Here is a 9,926-nt window from a genome sequence, read left to right on the forward strand (position 1 = left end):
GTGATTCGGCTAAAGAGGATATTTGATACCAGGAAATTATGGTGTCTCCCAGTCACCAGCAAGACTTAGCTAGGGAAGGAACCAGGGAGGCTCCAGCTGCAAGAGTTCATAGACCTTCTAATCATTGTTCTATACTTAACATAACTTAGATTTAAAGACTCTCAGATTTGGTGTCTCTTTGTTCCATGATTAGCTTCTCAGGAGAGAATATCTCATTAGTCCAGCTAGGGCCAGGTAACTATCCTGGGTTCCTGAGTGTACACATAGCCACTAAGGGTCAAACCTTGGGCCCCAGGAGCTATGCCTTGAGAAAGGAAAGTACTGCATCTCAGAAGTCTCCTCTAAGAGGTGTCTCATAGATGCAGGCTCTTTGCCAGTGCATAGCAACACTGAATCTTCTGAGGCTCTCCAGAAGGGTGGCAGTCCAGGAGACACCTCAAGTGTAATGTGCAAAGTTTAAGTTAGCAAGTACAAAATTAGCACATGTGACATCAGTCAATAGAAAGTTCTACTTTTACTTAGTTTAATATGCACACATCATTAGTACATGTACTATGTGCAAAATACTGTATTATATGACATGGGTCTATTAAAAAGGAACTGACCCCTGCCACCAAAGCAAGCATTTTCTGAAATTGATCTGAAAGTCTTAATTAAAGGTCATTCATTCATTCACTCATTTAACAAATATTTACTGAGCTCCTATGATATGCTTGTCACTGTTGTGGTTCTGGGAGTAGGGGTGGGTTCAGTAATGAAGAAAAGTGACAAAACATTCTATCTTCATGGAGCATACAGTATTACATAACCAAAGTAAGTAATAGCTAAGAGATGGGTCCAAACCTTGGCTCTACCACTTACTAGGTGAGGGGTTGTTCAGTTTCCTAATTTTTAAACTGAGAATGATAATAGTACCTTCTCATCGTGTTGTCATGGAAGTGTATCTATCACACAGCGAGAGCTGTTATCATTGACATCATCATCATCATCATCATCATCATCATCATCACCGTCCTTATGTAACTCTTTAGCCAGATCATCAACCCCTTTTACTCTGAGGTCAATGCCAACAATTATTATCCTTCTTTCTATCCAGTTCCACCAAAAAGCTCTTTTTAACCAGACTGATAAAGCTGAGCATGGGAGTCTTGTTTAGTTACTCACTGAGCGTGTAAAGGATTGTACTGGATGTCAGTTTCACCAGAGCAGATGCTGATACGGAGTTTGTGATTCAAGGTATTTAGTAGGGATCAATACTTGTGAAAGTAAGAAGCAGAGTTGGGCAAGGGAGAAGCTGCACTCCAACTCAAGCCCAACAAATGTGTGGTTTGAATTTCAGGTTGTTCTGAAGCTAGTCCTGTCCATTAGAGTGTCCTTATTTGGGCCATGATGGCTGGGTTTTTGGAATCCACACTACTATTACTCAGTAGGGCATCTGTAGTGTCTACTGAGGGTGTCTCCATGTCTACCACAAACTGAGTAAGGCCTGAATAAGAAAAGAAAAAAAAAAACACATCACGGCATTAAACCCTAGAATACTTACAGTTTAGTAAATGAGAGGCCACATGGATAGTGACAACAGAGAGAAGGTGCTCAGGCAAATGCTGCTCAGTGTTATGAGGCTTTGTTTAACAGAAAGATTACTTCTGGCTGAAATAAGAATGCACAATGATAGTGTGCAGCTCTTTAGGTTAAGAAAATGTTCAAAGATGAACTGAAAAAGAAATTAATAAACTCTTGCATGATTATTATACTAGGGGTTCTCACTAAATGGAATTTTATCACTTCAATTAAATTGGCCTGAGAATATCTGGCAGTGTGTGTCGGTGCAACTCAAAGTGTGATGGTCTGCAAATTGTTACCAGCCCTTAACTAGATAAATACAGAGATTAAAAGTAAGCATTTAGAAAAGTTCTTAGCAATTTGACATAGTAATTCCCCCATCTGTTGGATCTTACAATAAAAATTTGGGGATTACATTTTGTACGTCTCATGTTTTTCTACTTCATTTTCATGGTAATTCATTTTTATTGCATTTTACAAAAGCGTTAATCTGTAATGGATTAGCCCTAAAAAAATACACATTCCTTCACCATGTAGTTTAAGAATCACTGGTCAGCATCACATATGTCTTATTTTCATTAAACATATTTTTAAATTTAAAAAATATGTATTTCTTTAAATCTAAATCCCTCCTTTGTTTATGACTGTTAATTTGGAAGTAACAGTGTTATCCCATTTAACGAATGAGTGCATCCCTCCTACAAATTGCCTAAAAAGAGAATTATTTTGTGATGTAATAAAAATATATATACTCTGTCTTTGTCTTTAGCACAGAGATTCTTAAACTCTTGTAATCTCTGGAGTGATAAGAATGTTGTATGTATGATAATGAGATGACTGGTGGCTGGAAACCCCTAGAAAGTTAAACAGGATGGGAGCTGGTCACCAGAAAGTCTAAGTTATCATTAGAGAGTTGAAACTTTTGGCCCCGTCTTTACTTTCCCCCCAGGGAAAGTAAAGGCACTAGAGATTTAGTTTACCACCAATGGCCAATGATTTAATCAATCTTTCCTGCATAATGAAATTCTCATAAAAATTCTTAATTGAGAGGGTTTGGAAACCTTCCAGAATATTGAACACGTGGAAGTGCTGGGAGGATGCCCTATCCCCATCCCCACTCTGCTTTTTGTGTCTCTTCCGTTTGGCTATTCCTAGTTGTATCTAAACAGACAAACATAAGTGTTCTGAGTTCTAAGTTCTGTGAGTTGTTTAGTGAATTATCAAACCTGCAGATGGGGTCATGAGAACCTCTGAATTTGTAGTAAACCATTTGCAGCTGGTATCTGAAGAGGGAGCAGTCTGGTGGGACTGAGCCCTTGAGCTGTAAGGTCTGTGCTAATTCCAGGTAGTTAGTGTCAAAATTGAACTAAATTTCAGGACATCGAGTGTGGCTCAGAAAATCAGAGAATTGGAGTATTGGATGGTGTCAGAAAACACCACACATCTGACATCAGAAGTTATGTCAATAAACAGACAAACAGTTGTATATGAGTCCAATTTTCTACTAGCTTTCATTTAATTATGAGAGATATTCACATGTTTTTGACATCAACAGAATGAAATAAAACCAAATAAGAATGTGATAAAGTCCTTAAAACAGCATTGATAGAGAAATATGTTTCTGATAAAATATTAACAATCTTCAAAATGAGTTATCAGCATAAATACAGAAACATCACAATTTTAAAAACTTGTCAGCAGTACCCTCAAGCTGCTAAAGGAAAATAGTGAAATTGAGCAAAGCAAAATGCACTGAGATGAGAAGTTGCTTTTTCCACATAGCTTGCCTCAAGGTGTTTCACAATAGACCACTCTGCCACAAGATCTGTTGCCCTGGATCCTATAGAGACTCACAGCCATCATAAATTATTATTATGAGTTTTAATGTGAGTGAAAGGAAGGAAGATACTCAAACATCATAGAGGCATTGAGTTAAAATCCAGCACACAGACAACCTTAAGTCAGTAGGGATACATTTGTAAAAAAAGATCCTACTTCTTTTCCAAAAATAAAATACATTGGAGGAAGGAGCAAGATGGCAGTGTAGGAAGCCTCTGAGCTCACCTCCCCCCACGAACACATCAAAACTATAACAACGTGTAGAATAACTCTGACTGAGAATGATCTGAAAGACTAGCAGAATGGGTTTTCTACAACCAAGGCTGTAAAGAAAGAACCACATAAAGTCTGGTAGGAGAGGAGGAGAAGCAATCTAGTCAAGACCCACACCCCTAACAGGGGACCCAGAAGAGGAAACAAGCAGATCGAAAGGTACACTATGTTCATGGACTGGAGAAATCAATATTGTTAAAATGACCATACTACCCAAGGCAATATACAGATTCCATGCAATCCTTATCAAAATACCAATGACATCTTTCACAGAGCTAGAACAAGTAGTTTTAAAATTTATGTGGAAATACAAAAGATGCCGAATAGTCAAAATAATCTTGAGAAAGAAGAACAGAATTGAAAGCATCATGATTCCTGACTTCAGACTATATTACAAAGCTACAGTAGTCAGAACAGTTTGGTACCGCACAAAAATAGACACATAGATCAATGGCACATATACAAGTGGAATACTACTCAACCATAAAAAATGAAATAATACCATTGGCAGCAACATGGATAGACCTAGAAGTTATCGTACCAAGTAAAGTAAGTCAGACAGAGAAAGCCAAATATCACATGATGTCACTTATATGTGGAATCTAAAAAATGATACAAATACAAACAGAAACAAACTCAAAGACATAGAAAACAAATTTATGGTTGCCAAAGGGGAAATAGAGGATGCGGAGGGATAAATTAAGAATTTGGGATTAGCAGATAGAAATTACTATATGTAAAATGGATAAACAACAAATTTCTACTGTTTAACACATGGAACTATATTCAGTAGTTTGTAATGACCTACAATGAAAAAGAATATATGTATACATATGTATAACTGAATCATTATGCTACACACCAGAAACTAATACAACATTATAAATTAACTATACTTTAATTTTTAAAAAGTAAAAAAAAAAAAAAGAAGTTATGATCTAGGCCTCAAATAGATACTATCTTTTTAAAGACCCAAAAGAGTTGTAGATCTTAAAAAGAAAGGAAAACTTATGCTCGCCATACTCAGCTGATGTTCAACTATCCCTTTACAAATCTCTCATAAAGATTGCCTAGAGCAATTTTTTATTTTAAGTATTATAGAATTACTGAATAAAGATAAACATCTTGGATACCATGAGTTCAATAAAAATTCACCACCCATTGTGTTTGACTCCAAGTAACTTGGTGCTTTAGAGTAAATGGGGTTGAAAGTCAGAAGAGTTGGTGGGAATTCCCAAGAATATCAGGGAATTAAAATCCCAGATAAACTCAGTATGCTGTAGTGGAATAAAACTTAGGGATCAATTGGTCTTGGCTTCCTAAAGTTGTGATCATAAAACCCTTAGGTTGGCAGGTATTGTGTAATATTGGCTAATGCAACTGTCTAATCAAACAAGTTTGGGAGGTGCTGGTTACATAAGCTAAAATCACATCTTTGTCCTATTTTTCCTTCTTACATTCCTTAAAACACTAACATACTTAGTGCACCTCTAAGAGGGGCGTATAAAAAGTGTATAGCACTCCAGGAAAGGTATGGAAAAAGCACAGAACATTTCCCAGGGTTATTTGATTATAGAACTCTTTATTCATAAAATATCTATGCACATTTTATAGACTACTGACCTATTTTAATTTTCTCATTTTAAAGTGAAGAAGAGACTTAGTGAGATGAATTTATGCAAAATTACAAAGCAAGTCAGTGACAGAATTAGACCAATAAAACCAGAATTTTCTACACTCTTTACGACTGAGGAGACATTAGAGGGATGAGGGAAAATTATGATTATACGTGGCATTGTTATCAGGTGAACAATACATATAATGGCAAAAGTTATACGGAATCCAAGATAGTCTTCTTTCATTTTGATGTTCATGCAAAACATTTTTGTAAAATAAAAAGCCCAGAAAATAGTTTAGCAACAATATAGAACTGGAGAAATTATAGGCAAGGGAACTACTAGCGTGCCCCCTTCCATGAGGTGAGTACTTTAGCTAATTATCATATTGAACTGATCTTCACAACCAATCTGCGAGGCAGAGTATCCGTTTGATGGCAAATAGCAGAAAACTCAACAAACAGGAAAACAACAAATAGGGGCTTAACCATAGAGGCTTGTTTTTGTCATCTTAAAACCCACCTGGAGGTAGACACTGGGTACAGCCACTGGAGGAAATCAATAAGGATCTGGGCTCCTGTGACTTCATGTTCTTCCAGCCTTAGTGGAAGGTTCTTGTGCTCATGGTTACCCATCACTGCTGCACCTCTAGGTATTTTGTTAGAGTTTCAGTGCTGAGGAAGAGAGCTAGGTTGGAGATTTGTTCCAAGTGAGTCAGTTCTTTTCTTTCTAATCAGGAAAACAGTTTCTTTCCTGGAAGCTCTAACAAATAGACTTCTGTTTATATCTAATTGGCAGGAAATATCCGTAACTCTCCCTGCAAGGAACCCTGGAAAATCAAGTTGAACTTTCTTTTCTTTTAAAGCTAGACACTGTGTTGATCCAAACCAAATCAGAGCATTGTTAACAAAGAGAAAGTCAAAGAGATAGCGGTAAGACACTAGCAGTGTCTGCCCAGGCAAGCATTATTATTCCTATTTTCATATGAGGAGACTGAGATTTCGGGAGCTTAAATAATTGACCAATGTCATACAGCTAACAGGTAGATATCAGACAAAGAGGCAAGACCTATCTGGAGTCCCAAAACTGGTATGTTTTCGAACTTCTCTGGACAGAGGCAAATAGGAAACAACATTCAAATATAGTTATTGTATCAAAGACGCACAGAATTTAGACAGAGAAAGCCTGTGGATTTGGCTCATAAAAAGAAAAACAAAAATCAGAGTTCTAAAGTAAAATGACATAAAATAAACAGCAAGTTGGTGAATAAGCCTCATTTGTCATGTCTTCTGTTAGAATACAGGTTGTTCGGGCGGCGATGAGAATACAGACTCTTAAAATTCTTCTGGCCCCTCTGGTGTTTTCATTGATTTTTTTCTCCACTCCCTTTATGTCATTCTTCTTCCCCTGCTCTCCCTACTTTCCTTCTTCCTCATCTCCCTCTCCAAATGCACAGCCACCTCCCCTTGGCTCCCCCGACACACACACACTTTTTTCAATACATCTTATGTTCTGGGAATTTTCCAGATTAATTTCTTCTCAGAGAGTCCAAGAGAATCTAAAGAGAAGATGCAGAAATGACCCTCCGTTCTAGCTGCAGGAAGGCTTCTTGTTGCTAGGAAACCAACGGTAGGTGCTATCCATCCCTCACTAAATGAGGGCAGCTCCCAGCAGAATCATTCTTTTCGTGGAAGAACCTAGACCATGATTTCACTTCCTACCTCCAACTGGCTCTGTCCACATGTACACTTTAATTCTCCAATAACAAGCAGCAGAAACAATTAAAAATAATTTTAAGGATGTGAAGCTGCACTTATGAGGAAGATCAGAGGAGATGTGTAACATAATATACAGCCGTAAGATTGAAGGGTTTCTTATTCTCTAAATATTTAGGTCATTGCTTGTGGGAGGTGCTATTCTGCATGACAGGAAACTAGAAAAACATTTAAATCATATTCAGGTTAAATATATCATGGAAGGACTATTGCTGAGAGTTTTTACATTTCAACAGAGATAGGCATATGGGGACATAGGAGTTAAATATCATGTTGTCTGTATACAGCATATCATTACTTATATCATTAACAAGGCATGCCCTGTGAATTGATTCTCTTATCTTTTTTTTTGTCATGGACATATGTTGTAGGTTGTTTGCTTAAGTCTGGCCTCAAAGGAGCTAAACTTAGAGATCTAGGATTGTATCATTTTAGAGTGAGAGAAAAGATAAGAGAGGACATAGGACAGTTTAGAAAGAAATGATTTATTCATTTATTGAACAATTATTTGTATGTCAGTTATGTGCCAGACTCTTTCTAGATATTGGAACAAAAGGTCTGATCTCTCAAAGCTTATGCTTTGGTGGGAGGTATGATTAACAAATAAGATAATTAAGAAAAATATATATGTTGGATAATAATATGCTAAGAAAAAATAGAGCAAAGAAGAGGGATGTGAAATGTTAGGGCAAGAGCTGAAAGGTGAATTTTGAATTAGAATCTGATAGAAGTTGGGGGAGAAGCATGCAAATGTCTGGGGGAGGAGCATTCCGGGTGGAGAGAACCTGACACGTGCACAGAATAGCAAGGAAGGCAGCAAGTCTGCAACAGAGGTGATATCAAAGAGAACGGTAGGAATGGAATCAGAGAATTACAGATTAGAGTGGGTAAAAGCAAGACGAGTGCAGATCTTAAGAGGCTTTGGTGTTCATAGCAAGATCTTCAGCCTTTCCTTTGAGATGCATGTGTAAACAAAGAGTCAGATCTCAGAATAATCGAGTACTCTTCTACATATCCCAGTCTCCCTCGCAGGTGGTTCATGGCATGTGCCTAGCTCTGAGCAGAAGTGATATTTATCTCTTCCAGGTCAAGGCAGTAAAGGGTCATTGTGCCTCCTCCGTATCTCTCTGCCCTAATAACATGTCCTCCAAATCCAACTGTTGCAAATGGAAATGGTTAGAACCACCTGACTTACATCAGACTTCACCTGAATAAAAAATAAAGCTTTGCCACATTACACCGTGGAGATTGTTAGGGTACATTTGTTTCTACAGCAGAGCCTGGCCTGCCTGACTAATACAGATGTGGATTAGAAGGGTTTTGAACAGAGGATTGACATCTGCCTTACAATTTAAAAAGGTAACTCTAGCCGGAATGTTAAGAATAGTCTACAAGTTTGGAAGGAGCAAATGGAAAGAGAGATGGGTGAAGTAAGTGTCTATTGCACTGGTCCAGGTGGAAAATAGTGGTGGTAAGGCAAGGGTTGTGGCAAGATGGTAAGAAGTGATCAAATTCCAGGTATGCTGCTGACAAGAGAGTGAGGTGAGGGAGAGAGAAGAGACACAGAGGGTTTTGATCTGAGCAAGCGGAAGGATGGAGTTGCCATCCACTGGGATAGAGAAGGCAGGGAAAAGAAGAAAGACCAAGAACTCAATTTGAAGTTAGAGATGTCCGTTCACCGTGTAGGTTGAATTCAGAATGTAGATGCCCACACATTCAAATTAAGGGTACAGGGTAGACAGTTGGACGGAAGCATCTGAAATTCAGGAAAGAAGCCTGGTGGTATGTATTTGAGAGTCATCAGCACATAGGTTATTTTAGTCACAAGAGTGGATAGGTTCCCTGGGGAATGAGTATTATTGAAGAAAAAAAGAAATCTATATGTATGGTACTTAGTTAAAAAGAACACAGAGTCTAGGTCAATTTATGCTGATAAACTTCATCTGGGAAAAGTAGACAGATGCAATGCTAAAAAAAAAAAAACACCTTGGCAAATCCTTTTCTCATCAGTATTCTGAAGCTGGGAAGCAGGATTTGTGGTGACAGTGGACTCGGAGCAATGGGTTTTCACCCGTGAAGTAGGGTTGATCTGAAAAGAAGTTATGCAAAAATGCTTTTATGGGACTGAAGTGACGTGTGGAGAGAATAAAATTGGTGGCTGCACATAAAGAATGTCCACTGCTGATTAGAAGAGAAAGCACGTATTAAAATGATGCCAATCCTCACTGTCAGACATCTTGGCACTTGAATGTTAACTCTGCACCATTGGCCATTTTACTCCTGTGCTGGTCACACAGCAATAGGGCAAGAAAGACCAGCAGGCGTCTTCCTAGTGCCCCCTCTGGAGGGGAACAGGTGATGTGCCCACTCTGATTTGGTCCTATTTACACATGAACCTCCCACCTTATTTTTCCTGGTGAAGAATCTGAGTGGTCATTAGATTAAACAACATGAATGTGTGTGTGTGTGTTTGCAACTGTGTATTTTCAGGATAAGCTAAATGCTGTAACAAACAAGTCTATTACCTTAGTAATAGAGCATAATATTTATTTTTTAATCCTATCAATAGCCAATTCAATCTTTGGTAAGTAGCCTTCCATGTAGTGGTTCTGATATGCAATTCCACCATGTTCTAGGGCCTCAGAGTTTTCCACTAAGACCTTCTGCATCCAGGCAAGGAAGGAGGAAAGACAGTGAAAGTGGAAATTTCACAGGAGTTTTTAAGATTTTAGACTTGGAAGTAGCATTTCTTGCTTCCGTCCATATTCCATTGGCCTGAACTCAGTCTATGGTCCTTAAGGGTGGCTGGGAGAGGCCACCCAGCTTTATGCAGGAAGAAGAGGAATGGGTTGGGCAAGTC

The sequence above is a fragment of the Camelus ferus genome, chromosome 5, assembly GCF_009834535.1.
Source record: "Camelus ferus isolate YT-003-E chromosome 5, BCGSAC_Cfer_1.0, whole genome shotgun sequence".
NCBI lineage: Eukaryota > Metazoa > Chordata > Mammalia > Artiodactyla > Camelidae > Camelus > Camelus ferus.